The following is a 22,625-nucleotide window of genomic DNA, read 5'->3' as shown; positions in this document are numbered from 1 at the left end:
AACATTTAAACAAAGACAGCAGAATGAAGATTAATGGACATGTCAATGTGTAAGATACCTTAGGCTACATTTTCTCTCTTTTCTTTCCTTACGTTCTTCTCCTTTCTTACTTTCATTACATCTTTTATTCTTTCTATTCTTTACACCATATTTCTTATCTTTCTTTACATCTTAAATTCTTTCTTTCGTTTCATCTTTCATTCATATTTTCATCCTTCCTTATACAGTATCCTTCATTTCTTCTTAACACCCCTTCCATTCTTTCTTTACATCATTCCTTCTTTCTTTTTTCATTCATTTTTCCCCATGTTCCTTTCCTTTTCACCATTCTTCCTTCCTTCTTTACATCCTTTCTTTCTTTCTTTCTTTTTCCACCTATCTTTCCTTAACACCCTTCTTCCTTTCTTTCGCTACTTCTTTGCATCCTTCCTTCTTTCTTTTTTAATACATCTTTCATTCATTTTTTCAATTACATCTTTCATTCATTTTTTCTTTCTATCTTTCTTTAATTTATACATTTCTTCCTTCCTTTCTTTACACCCTTCCTTCTTTCTCTCATCCACTCCTTCTTTAAATCTTTCTTTCTATCATTCTTTTTCTTTACATCCTTCTTTTCTCTTTTATTACATCTTTCACTAATTCTTTCTTTCTTTCCTTCTTTACACAATTTTTCTTTCTTTACATCCTTGCTTTTTTCTTTACATCACTCTTTCTTTCTTCACATCATTTTATGTTTTCTTACATCTTTCTTTCATTCATTCTTTTTCCATCTTTCTTTCCTTTACACCCTTCTTTCTTTCTTTCTTTACATCCTTCCTTTTCCTTCTTTTCATCCTTCCTTCCTCCTTTTTTATTACATCTTTCATTCATTTTTTCCCATCTTTCTTTCATTTACACTTTTCTTTCTTATTTTACATCCATCCTTCTTTTTTTCATCTATTCATTTTTCCATCTTTCTTTCATTTACACATTTCTTCCTTTCTTTCTTTACATCCGTCCTTCTTTCTTTAAATCTTTCTATCTGTCCTTCCTTTTTTCTTTACATCCTAACACTCTTTCTTTCAACACATCATTCTATCTTTTCTTACATCCTTCCTTCTTTCATTCATTATTTTTTCATCTTTCTTTCCTTTACACCATACTTCCTTTCTTTCTTTACATCCATCCTTATTTCTTTCATCTATTCTTTCTTTATATCTTTCTATCCTTTACAGCCTTTTTCCTTTCTTTCTTTACATCCTTCATTTTTCCTTCTTTACATACTTCTTTCTTTTTATTACATCTTTCATTCATTCTTTTTTCCATCTTTCTTTCATTCACACTTTTTTCCTTTCTTTCTTTACATCTTTCTTTCTGTCCTTCTTTTTTATTTACATCCTTGTTCCTATTTTTCTTTACATCCTTCCTTCATTCGTTTATTACATCTTTCCTGTTTTCTTTCTTTCTTCACATCCCTCTTTTTTTCTTTACATCACTGTTTCTTTCTTCATATAATTCTATTGTTTCTACATCCTTCCTTCTTTCGTTCATTCTTTTTCCATTTGTCTTTCCTTTACACCCTTCCTTCTTTCTGTACATCCTTTCTTCCTTCTTTACATCATTCCCTGTATCTTTCTTTTATTACATCTTTCAATCATTTTTTCTTTCTATCTTTCTTTCATTTACACCTTTCTTCCTTTCTTTTCCTTCTTTCTTTCTTTCATCCATTCTTTCTTTACATCTTTCTTGCTGTCCTTCTACTTTTCTTTACATCCTTCCTCTTTCCTTTAATTACATCTTTCTTTCTTTCTGTTCTTCTTTTAAAGGTATTGCGGAGGATTTTCTTTTTCCGGGTGGATCATCAAAAGTATTGGTCCTCCTAGTTGTCAGTCAGGAGTGTTGCGCAATTGCATTTTTTTAAAAAGTGGAGAAGGCGGTTCTTTTCTAAAATCCGAGAACATCCACCGCTACACCTTTAATCTTTACATCCTTCTCTTTCTATCCTTATGTCTTTTCATTCTTTGTTAACAGCCTTCTTCCTTTCTTTACATCCCCTTTTCTTTGCCTTCTTTTTCCGCACACCCTTCTTCCTTTTTTCTTTTTATCCTTCATTCCTATATTTCTCTATGTCCTTCTTTTTATCTTTCTGTATGTCCTTCTTTCTTTCTTTCTTTTTTCCTGTCTTTCTTTCACCAATTTAAGTGAATCAACATGAGTCTAATTCACTGAACAAACACACACATTTAGGAAAGTTCAGAATGATGACTATTTCGCAGAGCTGAACAAACATGCGTTTGTGCACCTGCTTCGAATCCAGCGGAAATTTTTCTGGCTAATATACTCAGATTTGCCAGGCCTCCCTTTTCATTACCTCCCTTTATTGATTACATGTGTGAACCAACAGTCCATTAAATAAATAATATACCCTCTTATCTAGCTACAACATCTGGGTCGGTTTTGTCCGTCCGTCCAGAAAAATCCAGCGGCTTCATCTCCTCACATGAAAGAAAGTAATTATCTCCCGCACACGACACGTAAGCAGGGGCTCGGAAACGATGCAGTGCCGAAATACTTTCCTAATTGGGTTTCATGCCTGCAGAATTTACAACATCTGTAACTCCGATTACGGCGCCACCGAACAAAGAAAATTACAAAAGTGGCTTTACAAACACTTTTATGGGGCGTTAATGATAAACAGATTCATTGTTGGTGGTTCGTCAAAAACATTTACAAGCACAAGCTCGGTTAGCTTTAAAGGAGCCCTTTAATTCTGGATGAAGGGTTACGAAATCAATCAAGAGGAAAACACTAGGTCCTGTTTGTGAGTGTTTCTGCACGTGTTTTACCATGCAAGGAGTGTCGGGGAGAGTTTGGGAGATGAAACGGCTAATCGCTCATAATTCACACATCTCACAGTGGGGCTGTTGCAGATGGTGTGGAGACTGTCCTCTTTTCTTTCCATCAGAATCAATCCCACAGATAATGAGTGCTTTGTGCCTGAACATAATCAGATACATATGAGGGGGAATTGTACTGAATATCAAATCCAATCAAGCTATATCACGCCTGTCGCAAATGAGCCAGACAGCACGTCTATAGCTGCATGCTGCTAGAGAAAAGCTGGGGAGCTACTTGGGTCTTAAATCATTTAATAATGGGCAAAGTAGCTATAGCACAATGATCACCTTTTAGGGGGCATGAACCTGCAACCTTTTGGTTACCAGATGCCTGCCTCCCTGCCATCCATCCATATCTCTCAATCCTTTTATCTTTTATGACTTAAGTCTATATTTGCATTCATGCAATTGGCAGATGCTTACAGGGCATTCAAGCATTCATCAGTATGTGTATCAGTATGTGTTGCTAATGCAGTGCTTTACCAATCGAGCTACAGAAACGCGTAAATCTATCCAAACCGATGTAGACATCTTTTGTGCGTACTATGGAAGTTTACTATGCTGATATGAACGTCACAGTGGACTGTTACCCAATAGCCCATGCAGCAAAGGGTAGGACCGTGAAGGATGAGGATGCCATTTGGGACAGGGCCTAAAAGACTCCAGGTAATTAAAAATTAAAAACATCCACTCGATCAGTATTATAGTACAAAGCCCTGACAGGGGATGCAAGGTCAGGGGCTCGACTCCAGCAGCTGAGAAACCAAATGACCTCACATCATCCTCTTTGTGTGCATAAGAAGCATGCAATGCTTGTCCTCTATGTCACCAAGACACAGTACGGCTCTCATCGGCTACATAACGCAACTAACAATCCACCTCTGTTAACATGAGTTCTCACGCAATGACTATAGGGGACATCTGCAGTGGGAGAGGAAAGGAGGATTATGAAGTCATTTGCAGTCATTTTACGAGAAGTTAAATCGTAACAGGAGCATTGCATCGGGGCTCTATAACGCACACAAAAAAGACCTCAGAACTGTTAAGGTGTTAGGTTGGACTGCACTAGAATGTATTCTGTGATGATACTTTTATTGAAAGAATGAAAGCTGTCACACATAATTGGGCCTTAATGTTGCAGATAATAGCCTTTGTTAATGTGTTAGTCAAGACCACATTGTTATTCCACTCACTTGCAGGTTTTTCGACTTTGGCCACTTAGAAAATAGTATTCAGATGTTGGGAGCCAATTATTAAAACATATTTTATCTGATTGGTCAGTTTTAGGGTGCATCCCAATTCGAGGGCTGGGTCCTTCTAAGGACGCGGACTTTTAAATTTTGGAATGGCCAAGGCTGTGAAGGATACATCTATGGACTCTTGGTTTCAGGGGAAAAAATGCCACATTTGGAGGCTTGTATGTAAAGGAGCCTTCGAATTGGGACAGCCTTCGTCAGGGCCCAGTGTGTCATTTGCCTTTAAAGGGATAGTTCGGCCAAAAATGATATTAAACCCATGATTTACTCCCCCCCAAGCTGTCCGAGTTGCATATGTCCATCGTTTTTCAGACAAACACATTTTCGGATATTTTAGAAAATGTTTTAGATCTTTCAGTTGATTAAATGTAATGCTACGGGGTCCACGACCTTCAAGTTCAAAAAAAGTGCGTCCATCCTTCACAAATTAAATCCAAACGGCTCATGGATAATAAACAAAGGTCTTCTGAGGGTAATCCACATGGTGTTGTTGTAGAAATATCCATATTTAAAACTTTATTAACGTAAATAAATACCTTCCGGTAGCGCTGCCATCTTAGACTCCTCTGTATTCAGGAGAGAGTATTAGCGTAGTGTACGCACTTTTCTTAGTGACGTATGACAAATTCGGAGGGCGGGGGCACAGAGCAGCAGCAGAGTAGCCTCCGTAGGCTGCGTAAGCTCTCATCCTGAATGTGGACGCGACTAAGATGGCGGCGCTACCGGAAGGTATTTATTTACGTTAATACAGTTTTAAATATGGATATTTCTACAACAACAATGCGCGGATTACCCTCAGAAGACCTTTGTTTATCATCCTGGAGCCGTTTGGATTAAATTTGTGAAGGATGGACGCACTTTTTTTAAGGTCCAAAAAAGCCAGTAGCTAGCGGTTTTCCCGCGCTCAGTGCTGAGTGGAGAGAGTTAAAAAATATTCAACTTTGGGTAAAAATTTCCGCTTGTCAATGTCAGTTCTCACATGCCCGTCCAATCACAGTGGAGGAGGGGCTCGCGCCAATACCACAGTAACCAACCGGCTCACAGCAAAGTATCAGATCTACCAAAGCGCTTAGCTGAAGAAAGCTGGCACTCAGCCATTCAGGATCCTCCAGGCATTTTCAGCCGCGTTTAAAAGTTTTGGTGTGCACAACCCCTTAGTATTCCTAAAATCCACACCACAGTAACAGCTAAAAGAGCGTTGGTAGGGGTACAAATATATTGTTGTCTACAAAATTATTCAATACCTTCAGATTAAAAAACATTTTTAACTGTCAAGTGTTTATGAACTTAAAAACATTACTTTAAAGGGAACATATCATGAAAATCTGACTTTTCCATGTTTAAGCGCTATAATTGGGTCCCCAGTGCTTCTATCAACCTAGAAAATGTGAGAAAGAAGAACTCAGTAACTAAGTTTTGGTAAACCATTCTTTGAAAGCATGTGAAAAAATTGGTATTTTTGCTCACACCTACAAAGTGGCAATTTACATGTTATAATAAGTTAATTATCCAATAATAATAAATTATCTGTGGGGTATTTTGAGCTAAAACTTCACATACGCACTCTGGGGACACCAAAGACTTTTTTTAAATAATATGCGGTCCTTCCAGAGTTTTTTTGTGATTGTTGCAGGCAAAAATCCTTGCTTTTGGGGCACGTTTTCTTAACAAATGCGATGAAATATGCGGGATATTTATGCAATAAAATTGCGGGAACTTGCAAAAACTGCGGGAACTTGCAAAAACTGTTTGCAGCTTTTCAATGATGTTCACGTCACATAATCACGTCATTTCATAACGTTCCCATGGCAACAGGGGACATGGCTGCGCTTGCAAAAATGCAGTGATTATAAAATCATGCAAGCATCGCATACAGTATTTTGCGCAAGGAAATCTGCAATTTATGCTGCGAAAGAGCAGCGTATTTAAAAAAAAAAAATGCATCCCCCACATAAATATGCGGACTTTGGTTAAATCATGCAATCGCATAATCGCATTTTTCTGGAGGGACTGAATATGACCCTTTTACTAAATAGTACTTAAATGCACAACATCCAAAGGCTTGTTGTTTTTGTAAAGTTATGTCTCATTATTGTCAGGATCTACACATCTTATATCGGGATGCCACTTACCCATTTTGCTAAAATAGCGTTCACCAAAAAAAAACTCACTACTCACTCTCATGTATGCCTAAAACTGTATCTCTTTTGTTGATAAAGTATTTATTTAATATTCAATAGGGGTTGCAGTAATCCACATAACCTCCCACGCCATCTTGCATAAAAACATGTTGAATTTCTACTACCACAATTCCAAACTTCTTTCATTTCATTGAAGACTATTTATGCATGTAAACACTGAATGTTAATTAAATCATTACGACTATATTAATCAGTTTAAATGAGATGTAGTACAGTAGGGATGTTCTCCTGATATCATAAACTCCCAATAACTAGACCTTATCTGTCATCCCACGGCTTTGACTCTCGCTCTGTCTCTCTCTTTTAAAACGATAGGATTTCTATAGTCTACTGACCTCACGGCTGCTCTGGAGAAACAAGTGCACAAGTGTGTTTGTAGATAGGGGCGCTGAGGGATGCACGGGGGGCACAATGCACATCCAGTGAAAGAGAGCCGTGAACCCAGGAGAAAGCGTTTGGATGTGGCCGTGTGGGAGTGTGAGAGAGTGTAGGAGCTGAAGGGACCCATTGAGCTCGGGTCCCTCGCCTCTGCCTTCATTAACATGCAGATGGGAACAGCTGTCGACACTTTGCCGTGACGGCTGAAATATTTACGACTCGCTGTTTACTGAAAGACTCTCGGACTGACTGGGTTCATCCCTCGCGCGCTCTCTCTTTGTCTCTTTATCTTTATGGATAACTCGACTTTCCCTTCCCACATTCATTTTGAATGTGGCACACTCGTTTGGTTGATAATAGAGACTTTGAGTGACAGTTTTTAATCCGGCCCTCTCTCTAATGATATTTGCTTTTCTCTAGTACATCGCTAGCTATCAAAATGTCACAGGCAGATTTACACAAGACCGGTCCACCAAACAAAGCTTATTTCACCCCACCACTTCAGCGAGAAAATCCATATCTACTACAAATCAATGGTGGGGAAATTTACGAGCATTACCTGCAGGCTAACGGCACATAACATCTCACTACACGGGTACGAATAAATGAATACATAAATACGCCGACTGCGTTTTGAACAGAGATGAAATGTGGACTGCATAACCGAGCACTCTAAGTGGGGAGTGGACGGCACACAGATGTCTCACAAACATACAAAAAGTAGACAAGGAAGTTAACATTATGCTCGCTGGCTAATTGTATTAAATGCTTGCTCTTTGGTTTCTGTTTTCGCTATTTGTCTCCATTCGGCCTGAGGGGTCTGATGTAGTTGCTTGTCAGAAAACTAAATAAAACGAGACAGACCTTCAGGGCACAATTATCCAGTGTCAACAATTAGCTTTTAACACAGGCACTTTCCAGCAGGGTCTCTGTCCATATGGAGCCTGGAGGAATGTACATGTGTGCTTAACCCATTTACAATCAAGTACAACAGTAATAAAGTTTTTGAAGATCCATGAAGGCAATGCAAATAACATGGTATGCTTTAAAGTACTATTTAAAACCAATAAAGTGGCCATTAGGGATGCATAACGATTAATCGCGATTAATCTATAACAGAGTAAAAGTTTTTGTTTACATCATATATGTGTGTGAACTGTATAATAATTTTTTATAGATAATTACATACACATGAATGTATATATTTAAGAGATGTTTACGTGTGTATATACATTTGTATATATGTATAATTTATATTATAAAAAAATATAAATACTTAATATATAAATAAATATTCTTTCTTAAAATTATACATGCATGTGTGCATATTTATATATACATAATTATTGTTCACATTTCAGACATATAAATGATGTAAACAAAAACTTTTATTTTGCTATAGGTTAATCGCGATTAATCGTTATGCATCCCTAGGCCATGTTATGATATACAGTACGGTATCACATATTTTTAGAAAAGGCCTTCATGAGAATGAAAAAAACAAACAAATCCACTACGGTGAACGAATGTGAATCATAAATAATGCCAAAGTTTTAATAATGATATAGTTTTTAATAAAAATAAAGCTTATGCATAGAACACACATTCTTTGTATTTTAAAATATCTTTGTTTTCAAAATATTTTGATGGACGAACCCTATTGACCCAAATTATTTACTTAAAGTACACCCTAAAATGTAATACAATTTAATTAAAATAAAAAAATAATAATAATTTAATAGCGTGATTGCATGTTTAACTTCATCAAAGTTTTTATTAATAGTATTTTACATAATTATTGTTTTTATTCGACCTTCATCTGACAATTTCCTTTCTTATATTCATATCTGTCCATTTTTCAGTTTTTTGATATACAGTATTATTATTTATTATAAAAATATACAGTACATCAGTGGCGGCTAGTGACTGCTCATCCGAGGGGCGCAAATTAAAAATGTGTTCAGAGTGCCATGTTTGTTGCTTGCATTTTCAAAATATGTGTTTGTTGTGTCATGTGAACCATGTGCATCACGTGTTTTGTCAAAATAAGTGCCTGCTGCACACGCGTCAAAACCGTTTATGATAAAAGAGACGCTCACGTTCACAAAAGACACTCCCTTAACACTAAACTCTGATTACACATGAGATTATGCGAGTATCTGGCAAACGTGAGCGTCTCTTTTATCATAAACCCTTTAGACGCATCTGCAGCAGGCTCTTATTTTGACAAGACATGTGATGGGTTACATACATGTTGTTACAAACTTCGCAATTGCGCGCCCTCGAAAAAAGAAGTCACATGCTGCCACTGCAGTATATATTGTTGGTAAGTGTTTAATTCAGATTATTTATTTACATTTCATGATTATATTATAACTGATTGTTTTTCATCAACCAACGAACCCATTTACAATGATTTACTGATCCTAATGGCCTCCTTAACACAAAATCCAGCTAAAACCAGCTTTATGCGATGTCTTTTGGAACACCGTAGCTGGTCCAAGCTGGTCATATGCCGATCCAAACTGGTTTATGTGGTTGACCACCTGGACTACCAGCTGGCAGTGGCCTGACCAGGCTGGAAGAACATTTTGGACAAGTGACCATCCATCTTGACCACCTTTAGCTGGTATGACTTGCTTTTTTTGAGCAAAGCTGTGCGTGTTACGCCAAGTCACGCAGAATCCACCGGGGGATATGGTTGATTACACGCATTGACAGCACTGAGGGGACAGGAAACACTAATCCGTACCGCTTTCCTATAGGCCACTCTACCCCATCTGTCCTCAGTACAGTAATGATAATATTAAAAGAGCCAATGAACATCAGGAGGAGGGAAGCGATTGAGCCATGTCACTATCTGAGGCCTGACAAAGGCTATCAGTGTCGGTGCCTGAGTGATGACCGGCTCCATCCATCAAACTGACCCGACCTAAAGAGCGAGAGTGAGAGAGACAGAAAGAGATTACAATGCGTCTAATCTCTTTCTCTCTCTCATTAAAAGATATGTAGTCTCTTTACGAGAAAATTTATGGGCAATGGGAACAGATTGACATTTGCAAGCCAGAGCAAAGTGAAGAACAATTTCTTTTAGATTTAAGATACTTTTATTCACCACATTAGATTCTGCTGATTCTTCTCTTCTCCAGCTTTCCTTATCGAAGACTATTAATAAATAGCTGTGTATCCTGACACATGTACACCATCTTTTAAAAGTTAAGGGTCACTTAATTACAGAGGCGGACACTACTTAAGTATTTTACTTTCTACATAAAAGTAAATTTTTAAGTATTTGTATTTTATCAGTGTTTTTCTTTGGAAAACATACATTCCGAAGCATATTATCATAATTTTTTATTTTTTTCATAATTTCAAGTTTTTGGTTTATATTTAATATTTAAGTACATTAAACACCTAGTATTTTTTTACTCAAGAAAAGTAAAAGTACACAATTTTTATGTAATTAGGTATTAAATCAATTTTAGTATGCAATATAAAAGGAATACACAGTATGATATGCTTTAGAATATAGTGAACTTTTTTTAGTAAAGTACACTTTTTTCCCAAGACAATCACTTTGATGAAGCACATATGCTTGGAAAATGTACTTAAAATACTCAAGTAGTGTCCGCCTCTGCTTAATTATTATTTATATATTTTTCTACATTTCAAAATAATATATGCATCAAATGATGCGATAACACAAATTAATCTAAGGGAATAAATAATAATAATAATTTAATATCAAAACTATATTAGGTCTCACCTTGAGATGTTTTTAAACTAGAGTTTTATCTATTTTGGGCTCTTACTGTCAGCATTTTTTTATTATTTGGTCCACATCATTTTTTTCAAAAACATTTTTTTTTTACAATTTTTGTTTTGTAGTTAAAAGAACATTCAGACATATGTCCACAGATGAAAAGGTTTTCAAAATCATGAAAAAACTTTTCAGTCAAGTGACCCCTAAACTTTTGAACGGTACTGTATATATAAAATTTATAAAATTGATGTCATTGAAGTGATGTCATCAATCAATAAGCATTCCCTTTCCGAAAACACACGTGACAGCAGTGGCGGCTGATGACTGATCTTCCGAGGGGCGCAAATTCAAAATATGTGTTCGGAGTGTCATGTGTGTTGCTCGTGTTTTCAAAATATAAGTTTGTTGCGTCATGTGAACCATGTGCATCACGTGTTTTGTCAAAATAAGTGCGTGCTGCACACGCGTCAAAACCGTTTATGATAAAATAGACGCTCACATTCACAAAATACACGCAAGACACTCCATTAACAGTAAACTTTGATTACACATGAGATTATGCGAGTATCTGGCAAACGCGAGCGTCTCTTTTATGATAAACCCTTTAGACGTGTCTGCAGCAGGCACTTATTTTGACAAGACATGTGATGCAAGTAGGATCACTCGACGACACGCAGAACAAATATTTTGAAATTATGAACCACATACTTTGCGAACTTTGCATCGTGCGCCCTCGAAAAAAGAAGTCATTTTTTAATATGATGATGCCTCTCCTTCTTTGTTGGATGACTCCTCTCCCACAGGATAATAAAGTGTCCACCGAATGCACACTTCAAAATCTTGCCAGAAGTAGTATGGTCACATGGCATTTACAGCTTGGGTGATTAGCCTAAAATGTTCTGCAGGACCATAAAGATGCCAGGCAATTAACGGCACCAAGATGGCACCAAGATGGCTGAACAGTTGGCATCAAGATGAATGTGTTGCTAATGTACGTCTCTCTTCAGGTATTAAAGACCCCTGGTACACGCACAACACATAATATATGTGCAGTAAACAGTTATGCAGCTGCAGTCCGCCTGAGGAAAAGCACATTTGTGCAAAGTTTGGAAATTAATGGGATGGAAAGGCTGGGGTTGCACTGCCACACATAAACGCTCCACTTCACCAAAGCTTCCAGAGAGGCTGACACGGCCAGATTGGACAGTCTGCACTTCCAGCAGCAGATGTTTTCCGTTTCTCTTTGTGCTTTTCTTATCTCTCTGCTTGTTTATTGAAGAGGAAAAAGTACAAAACACTGATAAACAAGGAGCGAAATGTCTAATTGCTTGCAGATGTATTTTTCTCAGATATAATATCTTAGCCAAAAATATAAATAAAAACAGGTAAGCAGCTCTGGAGTTCATCTGCGCTAGAGCGACAAGGGAAATGACGGCTGCCCTGGTGTGTTGAAATGCTGCAATGAGCTAAAAACTGAATTACGAGCCTCGACAAAACAAAAACGCAGCACACGCTGAACATTGACACATAGCGATTTAAAGGCACAAACATGTATTGAGATATCAAACAGTTACAGCAATGGAGTCACAAAGAATGACACATCAGCACAGTGGGGGACCAATAACATTGCTCTGGAGACGAGGGCCTTTGGAGACTTGAGGGGGCTTTGCGACAGAGATGCAATGTCAGATACTGAGGATTATGCATGCACTTCACATCAAAGACAGCTTTGTTCTCACAAGAGAACATAGACAGGCGGAAAAAGAGCGACTACATCCATTCATTCGCTATTACAAGCCCCTTTGATTGAAGTTTGTACACAAAATGGCCTTAAACTGATGTCGCACAAAGCTTTTACATTTTTGGAGAAAGTCTTTTTTGTACAAAGCTGCGTAGGCATTTTAGGATGTAACGATTTTGAGCCCCGCACGCGTTGCTGCAAACAAGGACTCCCTTTGTGTAAACAGTTTTAGCATGAATGACACGCCGTCTTAAGAAAACAAAAGACTTAAGAGTATAAAAAATAATATTAAAGATACAAAGTCACTTTGTTTTCGGGTAACTTTTTGTGAGCTATATGCAATAGTGGTCATAACTTTCTCCTCTCTTTCTTTTTTATTTCTATATCTCTGCCTTTCTACTGACTCATCGTTTTAGTCTCATATCTGTTTATAGGCTTCAATCCATTATGACTGCTATTTTATAGATCCCCATATAATGCATTAATGAGCCAGATCCTGACCTGGACTGCTTAGGTATCAATATACATAAAATATATTTATGCATTCATGTAGCAAAGAAGGGGAAAGAATAAAAGTTTATTTGATTGGAAAATCACATGCTCATTGTATCATTGCACATCCTCAGCGACCACAGTGATTCAAATTCAATTTTGTATTTGTGACCCTGGACCACAAAACCAGTCGTAACTCACACGGGTATATTTGTAGCAATAGCCAACAGTACATTGTATGGGTCAAAATTATCAATTGTTTATGGGAAAATATTAGGATATTAAAGGGGACATTTCACAAGACTTTTTTAAGATGTCAAATAAATCTTTGGTGTCCCCAGAACACACATGTGAAGTTTTAGCTCAAAGTACCATATAAATAATTTATTATAGCATGTTAAAATTGCCAATTTGTAGGTGTGTGCAAAAATGTGCCGTTTTGGGTGTGTCCTTTAACATGCAAATGAGCGGATGAAATTCAAACACTGATCACAACTCAATTGTGCTGTGAATTATTTTCTTTCTCCCTCTTTCTCTCTGCACTAAATGGCAGTGCTGTGGTCGGAAATTGCAGATTAAGAGGTGGTATTATTATAATAATAAGAGCTCCTTATGACATCATAAGGAGAGCCAAATTTCAACAACCTATTTTTTCATGTGCTTAATGGTTTACCAAAACTCTTGATCTTTCTTCACATTTTCTAGGTTGATAGAAGCACTGGGGACCCAATCATAGCACTTAAACATGGATAAAGTCAGATTGTCATGCCATGGCCCTTTAAGTAAAGATCATATTTCATGAAGATATTTTGTACATTACAAATATATAAAAACATATTTATCATTAGTCATATGACTTCATTTGGACAACTTCAGAGACGCTTTTCTCAATATTTCGATTTTTTAACCTTAGATTCCAGATTTTTTTGTCAAAAGTCGTATTTTAACCAAATCATACATCGGATGGAAAGCTTATTTAGCTTTTAGATGATGTATATACAGTATATCTTAATACAAAAAATGGCCCTTATGACAATGCTACTTTCACCTAGTAAATAGTAGGAAACTATCAAGGTTACAGACTAAAAATGTAAAAAAAAAGAAAAGAAATAAAAAACACACTCTCTAGGAAATGTTGGGATATTTTCAATGCATCCTTGGGTCAAAAAGGGACGAATTTGTATGCTGGGTTGCTAAAACCCTAAATGCTGGGTTGTTTTAACCCATTGTTGGGTCAAATATATACATTTTTGGGCAGTTTCCCAGACAGCCCCAGACTAACTAAAATGTTGGTGCTGTCCTGATCGAAAACAACTTGCTCTGACATATCTTAAAATATATAAGTGCAAGTGTTGTGTCTCAAGATGCACACCAGAAATGTTTATTTATAAATGATGCTTTTGGCCTAGTCCTGGCTTAAGCCAATCCATGTTCAGGAAACCACCCCTTTATGTTAATTTAATCCACAGCTGGGTTTGTCCCTTATTGCTCAAAGCTGGGTTGAAAATAACTCAACATTTTTGTAATATACAGTTTGTTGGGGTGTATGTTTCTGACATCCGGATAAAATAGAAACACAATGAAAATATTCCACACATACACACACACAGGTTTGACATTTATACATAAGAATAGGACAGGATTTTCGTCATCATGTACTACTCGTAGTCTCCCTTCTATTTTTAGCAAATTAAGGTGCTATGCAGCTTTGGTGAAGTCCTCACACAATCGTGCAATCTTTCCACTCCTGGAGTTTAACTGCGTAATTGCACATGTGTTTAAGTGTGAAAGCAGCGTTCTCAAACAAGGTGTTCCCCTCCCTTAAGCAATCACAGGTTTATTTTAAGAGCGAATCTGTGAGATCGCTGCATCTACAGTAAGAGCAAAAACATTCAGCCTCTCTGACTCTGCATTCAGTCAAACCTCAAAAGCTTCGTAGAGATCCTACATTCTTCACATCTGTTTGGATGGACTGCTAGAGTCAATGAGCATCTTAGTTTTCGAATCAACCTAAAAGGAACATTTTATTGCTTAGAAGTTGCCGTTTCATAGCTCAGGAGATTTGATAGTTTTCTCAATTATGTTTTATTATTATTATATTAGTTACGAGTATTAAATGTTTCTCCTAGAAAAATTGACAAATACAGAAAATAGAGCTATAAAATGTTTGTGTTGCATAGAAAAGTAAGAAATTTGATGATCCTGAAGATTTGGTATCCTGACAAAAATATGGGCAAACCCAACCATTGGGTTAAATTGTACGTAAAAATGGTCAATGTCAGTGGGACAGACACCTTTTAAAAAGTACACCTTTGCACATAAAGAGTTCATATTAGTACCTCCCATATCTGTACCTAAATGGTACTTATTATGACCCTTTTAAAGGGTACTGCCTCAGTGAAAGCTTGGGACCATTTTTTTCTGACAGTGTTCATATGCTAACATTTTACCCAACCATGGGTTTGCACAGCACAGTATAGGTTGGGAAAAAAGACCTTCAGATGATCAAAATTAGATGTGCAAAAGATGTTGTTTTAATGTCACTATGTGCAGTGGGAGGTTAAATTTGATGTAAAGAAGACGTCCAAAACCACCACATTTGGACTACAATTAGCCCATATACAGAGGTCCAATGAACATCAATACTGAACGTTTAATAGACGTTGGAAAAAATACATAATCTGGCGTCACAGTCTGCATCTGCAGCAGACCAAAATTGGATGTGCAAAAAAGACATGCAAAAGACGTTCTTTCGACGTCCCATTGCTCTATAGGTTTGATCACACAGTGAACACGTATAGATAAAAATGAATAGATCAGTCCTTCCAAAAAAACGCAAGTTGTTTTTTGAAATTGTTGTGGGCAAAAATCGTTGATCATGCAGCACGTTTCTTAAAAAAAATGCCATATAATATGCTGGATATTTATGCAATTTCAAGCGATGAAATTGCGGGAACTTGCAAAAATTGCAGGAACTTGCAAACAGTGTTTGCAGCTTTTGTAATCACATAATTACGTCACTTCATAACGTTCCCATGGCAACAGGAGACATGGCTGCGCTTGTGTGAAGTAAATTTTTGCTACGAAAATACAGGGATTATGAAATCATGCAATCATTTTGTGCACGGAAATCTGCAATTTATGCTGCGAAAGTGCGGCGTATTTAAAAAAAAAAATTCGGCCCCCCGCAAAAAAATGCAGACTTTGGCTGATCATGCGTTGAATCATGCAATCGCATAATCGGGTTTTTCTGGAGGGACTGATAGATTAAATGCACTCTTATTCGCTTTCGTGAATGTTTTATATACAAGGACTGCCACATGGATTTCAGAAATTATGCAAACATACACACATTTACTTAAAAACGAATAAAGTTGCATCATGCAACAACACAGACACACTCACAGACACAAAGCCATCTGTGGGATGTTTAAAACGCCAGCCATTAATGCGCCATTTGGCAGGGAAGGATTCAGGAACCGAGAAAGGACGGAGAAACTTAATGCTCTGTATCCTGCTTTTCACTTCATTTCGAGCTAGTTCTGACTGTCTCTCTGTCTAAGATTCATGAGGCAGAAGCACAGGCTGTGATTTAGACCATAATTAGATACAGAATAGCCAAATTCTGCTTGTTCCAGCCCTGATCACTGTGAACGTTGAGGATGGCCAAGGGTCACAAGCTCTCTCTGCACAATCACACCACTAAACGGTTAGCACCTTGCAAACGTAGCAATCCCATTCCTCACACCTCCATTTTCATACCAACTCAACAATAGCCGTCATACTTTAAGATAGAACATCAGTCATCAAGTCGTGATGCTCAGATGGGTAACACGTTCCTTTCCTATATATTTTCCTTACTTTCTTCTCAATCATTTTATGGCCACTAAATGTCTGCCTCAAACCGAAAAATAAAGAACCAGACAGAGATGACCGCATTCATCATCACAGTTTGACTGCCACGAAACCGCCGATTAAATTTTCTTCCAAGTTTCTCGACAGTAAAAGCAATAAGTGCTATTTTGAGAGGATGTGGCGTGTCATAAACAAAGAGCGAGCGAGCGTGACGGCTCTGTGCAGATATGGGTTTGGAGGAGGAACCTGTCACAAAAAGGCTAGGAAACATGACAAGGGATGTACGCACATACATACATCCCCCTCTGTGCAGACTTAAGTTCCCAGAAAATATCTGTCAACGCCTGATTCGCACGTCCATACAGGTGAAGGATGTAAAGGAGGAAGACAAAAGAGGGACATCTAGGGTAAAAGCCATGCATGGCTGCCCTCCAAGAAGACAACAGTGCCAGCCTGCCCGATTTCACCCTCGCTTGTGATTCAAAACTATGCTGTCAGCCTGCTCTGCCGTGATCTATTTTTAATCTCAATGAACCGTCCCCTTTCCCAAGATAAAGAAAACACAGCCTCCCAAATATCCAGGGCCGCAGGGCAAGTGTTGCGCTCTATGTTTGCCTCTATGCCTCAAGACGAGACTCAGTACAGGCAGGCATTCAGAAAAGGGCAGTCGGACAGGCACTGAAAGGAAAGCACCAAGCCCAAAAATGCGCTTTTATTCCAATATAATTCAGATCTGTGACTTATTTTTAGCTGTGAGGCAGATATCCAAAAAAATCCTTATGAGATATTGAGTGAGTATATGCTCTTATTTTAAACACATCTAATGGAGTGAAAAGAGAGCACGTGTCTAAAACAATGATAACCTGTTGGCTTGATGAAGCGTCACGGGCACGAATTGCGCGCTCGTCTGTGCTGCAGAGGCTCGCGTGAGTGCGCAGTGAGGCATCTCCCGTGATCCCCGTTAATCCCCTTATTCCCACTGAGGGAATTGAGCGCTGGCAGATTTCCCCCTACTGTACAAACACGGAACTGACCAACAGTAACTCTTTGCCAAACACCAGCAAAACACATATTTTACCAGAAGATGAGTGGTTTCAGTGTATAATAGAGACTTTGTAAGCAAAATAAGCAGGATTATTAGATCTGAGCCAAAGGGAGAGTATGTGTTTGTATGTGTGTGTGTAGGGGGGTGCTTTTATTTCAATTGTTAAAGATAGACATCATCACTGAACCGGACAAAAACGCTCTCCAACTCTATTTTCTGGTAAAACGTTTATTTTTTTAGCACAGGACTGGAAAACATGACCCAATAAATCATTTTTAAAGTACAGGTTGTCAAAAATTCAGGAATTAGGCATTTACGCATTCACCAGACGCCAAAGCGACATTATATTCAAGATTCAAATTTTCTTCTTACCAAGATGTGAATCCCTGGATATCGAACCCGTGACCTTTGCGTTGCTAACACAATGCTATCAATTAAACTACAGACACATCGTGCAAATGTTTCAAACGCAAACTGCGCATCGAAATACGATCTTCTTAATCGATCAGCACGAGTTTTGTTTTAAAGTTACGCAGTGAATTTGGGCCATCTCAATGTCAAAATTGCTCCAGTTTATCCGAATTCATTCTAGGGAACACAATTTAAGATTGCGACCAAAATACGCTTATAAAAATGAACAAGAACGAGCAAGTTTCGTTTTGGAGATTACGGCAAAGTTGTGGGAAAACAAACGCTTTATGTGATGCCAACAGGAAAACTTTGCTACAGGTTTGACCATAGAAAATGTTTAGGGAAAACCTACCGACTATTGTTTTATGCGTGTATGCCTGCGTATGTGGAAAGAAAAGAGTCACGAGACGCTAAGGTGTATTCCCATTTCACAGGAGACATAAGACCAGCAACTATTGCGCACTATTGAAATCCAATTAAACAAACAGGACATGCCTTCCGGTAATATTAAAATGATGGAAAATCAATGTATTAGACCACGTTATTGTGCCAAAAACTGATCTGTCCACCGGGTGTCAACTCCGCAATCCGGTACCTTGGACAGCGAAAGCCTCTGAGAACAAACAGCACTCTTCACACATCCCTTAAAAATTAAAGCATCATGATAATCTTTTTTATCTAAAATATATATATAAACAAACGTCTACACACAGTGAATTACACAAAAATGAGATGTTGAGTAAAGGCTACAGATATTACACGATTATTAAGAACAATGAAGAGCATTATTACAGGCTTGGGTATACAGCACTTCTGTCTGCATTATTATGTTGTAACATTTTGTGCTGTGCGAGCGAACGCATTAAACTGAATCAGCTTGACAAATAGGGTTTGAATTACAGGTGTAATTTAAGGAGGTCTAATCACATATCAGTAATCATAACAGTGGTTTACCTCCAAAAAGTTATCAGGTCCCATCTGTTTCTCCGTGCGCGTAAAGACGCAAAATGCCCACGACTATTCCTCCAACTTGTTCAGAATAAGTTGCGTGCATTCACGCTTTCAACAGGCAATATCTGCTGAAACGATGACACAAAGGAGCTCTGTGTTTCTCCAGTGGAAGAGAGATTTCTCCTAAGACCGAAAAAGCAACAAGCATCCGTGCATTCACAGCTGATCCTCTTAATGTGTTTCTGTTCTGTCACTTCTGACAATGTTGCGCTGTTTCCAAAATGTTTATTATTTAATCCAGACCTTTAAAGCCAATAACTGGTAATGGTCCTAGCTCGTTTTCCATTTGAAAGTCCTCAAGTGATGTGAAAGCACAAGGGAGGTGTGTAGCTCAGGCTCGGGCACTGGGAATCTTCCTTGGGTTCTGGGGCTGTCCTCGCCCGCTCTGTCCACGTAAACTGGATTCAGTGTTTGAAGGCAGTGAGTTGGACACTAAAGCATATATCCAGCAGCCCCCCCTTGTGGACCAACAACATTGCATGGATCACACCAGAATGAAGGAGACACAACGACGCGAAAGTGAAAATGAAGAGAGAGAGAGAGAGAGAGAGAGAGAGAGAGAGAGAGAGAGAGAGAGAGAGAGAGAGAGAGAGAGATTAAACAGCATATTCGCACTGTATGATTGTTTTTACTCAATTCTGACTTATTTTATACACCTATATACATATTCACACACACACACAAAACACAATGTCACATTCACACTTAAAGCCAAATTGTGTATATAAATTTTTGGCGGCAAACTATCGAAGGCGCGTCTGGAAAAAGCGTTTCGGCTTCCCGCGGCTCCTCCAGCGTTTGGCTCGTGGGCGGCCACCTGCTCATTGCGCGCGCTGACTCTGGGTTCTCCAGCACGAGGGCGGGGAGTGGGAGGCTTCTGATGTTAAATCTGCTCCTTATGCAAACGATACGAATCTGACAGAAGTAGGCAGAGCAACATTACGCAAAGCGCATAGCATTTCGTCATGCCGCCAGACCGCGCTTTCTTGTGCGTTAAACATGCAAATTGGTCGGCTTCTATCATACACAAGGCGAAGTGTGAACTTTTTTAATGCAATGTAAGGCTATAGGAAAATTATTAGAATGCCCATTCTGATGCCATGCATTTCCCATAAACCACTGCATGCTTGTTTTTGGGTATACTGTAAGAGGGTCTCCCCATGAATGGGATCAAACCTATAACATTTGCACTGCTAAAACATTACAATGCTTTACCAACTGAGCTGCAGAAACAGTCTGATAGGAAACATCCAATAAAAATAGCTATTGATCTATATGACTGATGTATTTTCCATTGCACATTCAGTTGTCAGGCACAAATGTTGTTATGATGCTCAAATAACACTTCTTATTTAAGTTTTGCCCTTGGCTGCAACATCACAGCTGGTAAAACCCATCGATATTAGACTGGCGGAGAAAAAATTGGCCTACAGGAACACGAGTAAAGGTTTTATTCTTTTCTCCCTTACATATATTTATAGATGCAAATTAATTAAAGCAAAAGTTAAAGATGTAACTACGTCACATTTCAAACAAAGAGATAGTAATTCCTCCGACTGACAGTTATATCGGATTGAATTATGGTATTTTGCCCAAAGCTCTGTGATAAAGTGGCCCACTAAAAGTGTCTTTACCCTGAGTTACGACAGGTCCTGGATGACTTATATTGTTCGGTAAGTTTAAAGCTATTCAATTATTATTGATTAAATATGGAAATAAATACATATAAATTGCAGTATCAGGCCACCTTTAAACTGCAAGGCACAATGGAAACTGCGTCAAATTGATGATTAATAATATGCCAATGCATCTTTTGTTGCACAAAGGCGCAAAGACATCAAGGGCACCTCAGTTGCAACATGCATCCATGACACTCATACCGGTTTCAAGCCCAACTATCAACCATAAGGGCGAGAGGAGAGAGCAAACAGTCACCCACTACCAGAAATTTTGGAATCGAAACACCCACATTAAGGTATATTCATATAGGGGTCAGCAGCCTCGCCCTGGATGACCCACCTTCTTGATCATGATGTCTTCCCTGCCAGGTAAGTACTGACTTAACCTCCTATGACCTGAGCTTTTGTTTGGCTCGCATTTTAGATTTCTTCCAGCTACTTGGGTTAGGAAGAACCACTAAATGTAATATCCAAATATTTTTGCAGTGTAATTGTCCATGTTTGTGTACAACAGTTTCCAGTTACACAGAATTAAGTATTATGGTGCAAACAACAAAACATGTGATGTCCATGTATGTGGACCCACCAGGTGTTACAGTAGGAGGTTAAAGTAAGCTGTAAAAAAATCCTTTATTGCATTTTTTTGTTTGTTTAGTCAACCTGAAATAACAATTCATTTCAATTTTCTTGACTAGTGAAGAGTTGCTATAAATTCTAAAAATAAAGTTAAAATAACTTAAGTTAATTCAACCTCATATTTATAATTTATAGCATCTCCTACTGGTCAAAAAGTTGAAATAATTTGTAAATTCAAGTTGATTAAGTGCAACAATGTCATTTTTTACAGTATACTGACTATAAGTATATTTGCAATGTTATCGTATTTGTCTAACACAACCCCTTCCTAAACCCTACCCTAAACAATCTACTAATACTCTAATGAGAGTTAGTTGACATGTGACACGCCAAATAAATAAGATTTTGTTGACATGAAATTGCCAATTAATGAGAATTAGTTAACATGTACACTATGACTTAATTATGCAAGTCAATTCAACTTACTTTTAAGTTTTGATTTGACATAACTTAGAAAAACAAGTTGAAATAGTTTAACATAATTCGTTAAGTTAAAGTAACATAACTGGATATGATTTTTTACAGTGTAGCTGCAAATGTACTTATAGTTAGTACTGTAGTAAGTGGACTATCAAAATAAACTGTAACCCTATTTTAGCGAGACAGGCTGCAGTTTTCTCTCCATTACATGGACATAGAAAAACTTCATTTGGAAATCCACGTTTAAAATAGCTCTGAGCAAGCACCGAGACAGTAGTTGTCGTGTCTGGGAAGTAAAACCCACATCTTCTTAAGTTTAGAGTTATTGTTCAGCTGCTTATTTAGCCTAAGTTATAAATAGAAGGAAAAACACTTGCATTCGATAACCAAAGTTAATATAAGTTTTACAGTTGAAACCGTGTTCAAGTGTTCTAATAATAACACAGAGCCTACATGAAATAACATATTGCGTATCAACAGAACAGAGGAAGCGTCATATTTGTTCTAGTTGCCAGGTGTGGGCAGAAGTAAAGGTTATTATTACTATTTTTACCAGTGAAAGGATAAAAGACAGCTTAAAACACCTCCGAAGCGCTGCCAGTGAGTTGGTGGTTCTGATTGTGTATGGGGCTCACATAAAGAAGCAAACATTAGCAGATCAAGCTCAAAGATAACAGGAAAATGTATGAAAACTTCTACAGAGTTTCGTGAGCAGAAAGCAGTTTGGTTGTACTCAAGCAGGGAAATCACAGATGCAGGTACACCATGGAGAGATAACTAAGGCCTGCATGAGGTAGGAATGTTGAAAGGGCATCCGTTTTGAATTATGCCTTATTTGTGTTTGTGATTTTAACAACCGCA

General features: G+C 37.9%; 1 protein-coding gene and 1 pseudogene across 1 annotated transcript in view; both read right to left on the bottom strand.

The window, feature by feature from the left end:
• Positions 1-19,504, bottom strand: part of adgrb1a (adhesion G protein-coupled receptor B1a) — a 103,676-nt gene extending 84,172 nt beyond the window's left edge. The window contains 1 exon segment of the mRNA XM_073811550.1: positions 18,973-19,504. The gene's annotated coding sequence lies outside the window, so the exon portion shown is untranslated.
• A 1,439-nt stretch (positions 19,505-20,943) lies between these two features.
• On the bottom strand, positions 20,944-21,085 carry LOC135717763 (U1 spliceosomal RNA; annotated as a pseudogene).
• Between the last annotated feature and the right edge of the window lie 1,540 nt (positions 21,086-22,625).

Source organism: Paramisgurnus dabryanus, chromosome 13, assembly GCF_030506205.2.
Source record: "Paramisgurnus dabryanus chromosome 13, PD_genome_1.1, whole genome shotgun sequence".
Lineage (NCBI taxonomy): Eukaryota > Metazoa > Chordata > Actinopteri > Cypriniformes > Cobitidae > Paramisgurnus > Paramisgurnus dabryanus.
Note: the sequence above shows the minus strand (reverse complement) of the source record. Positions and strands in the feature narration are given on the sequence as shown.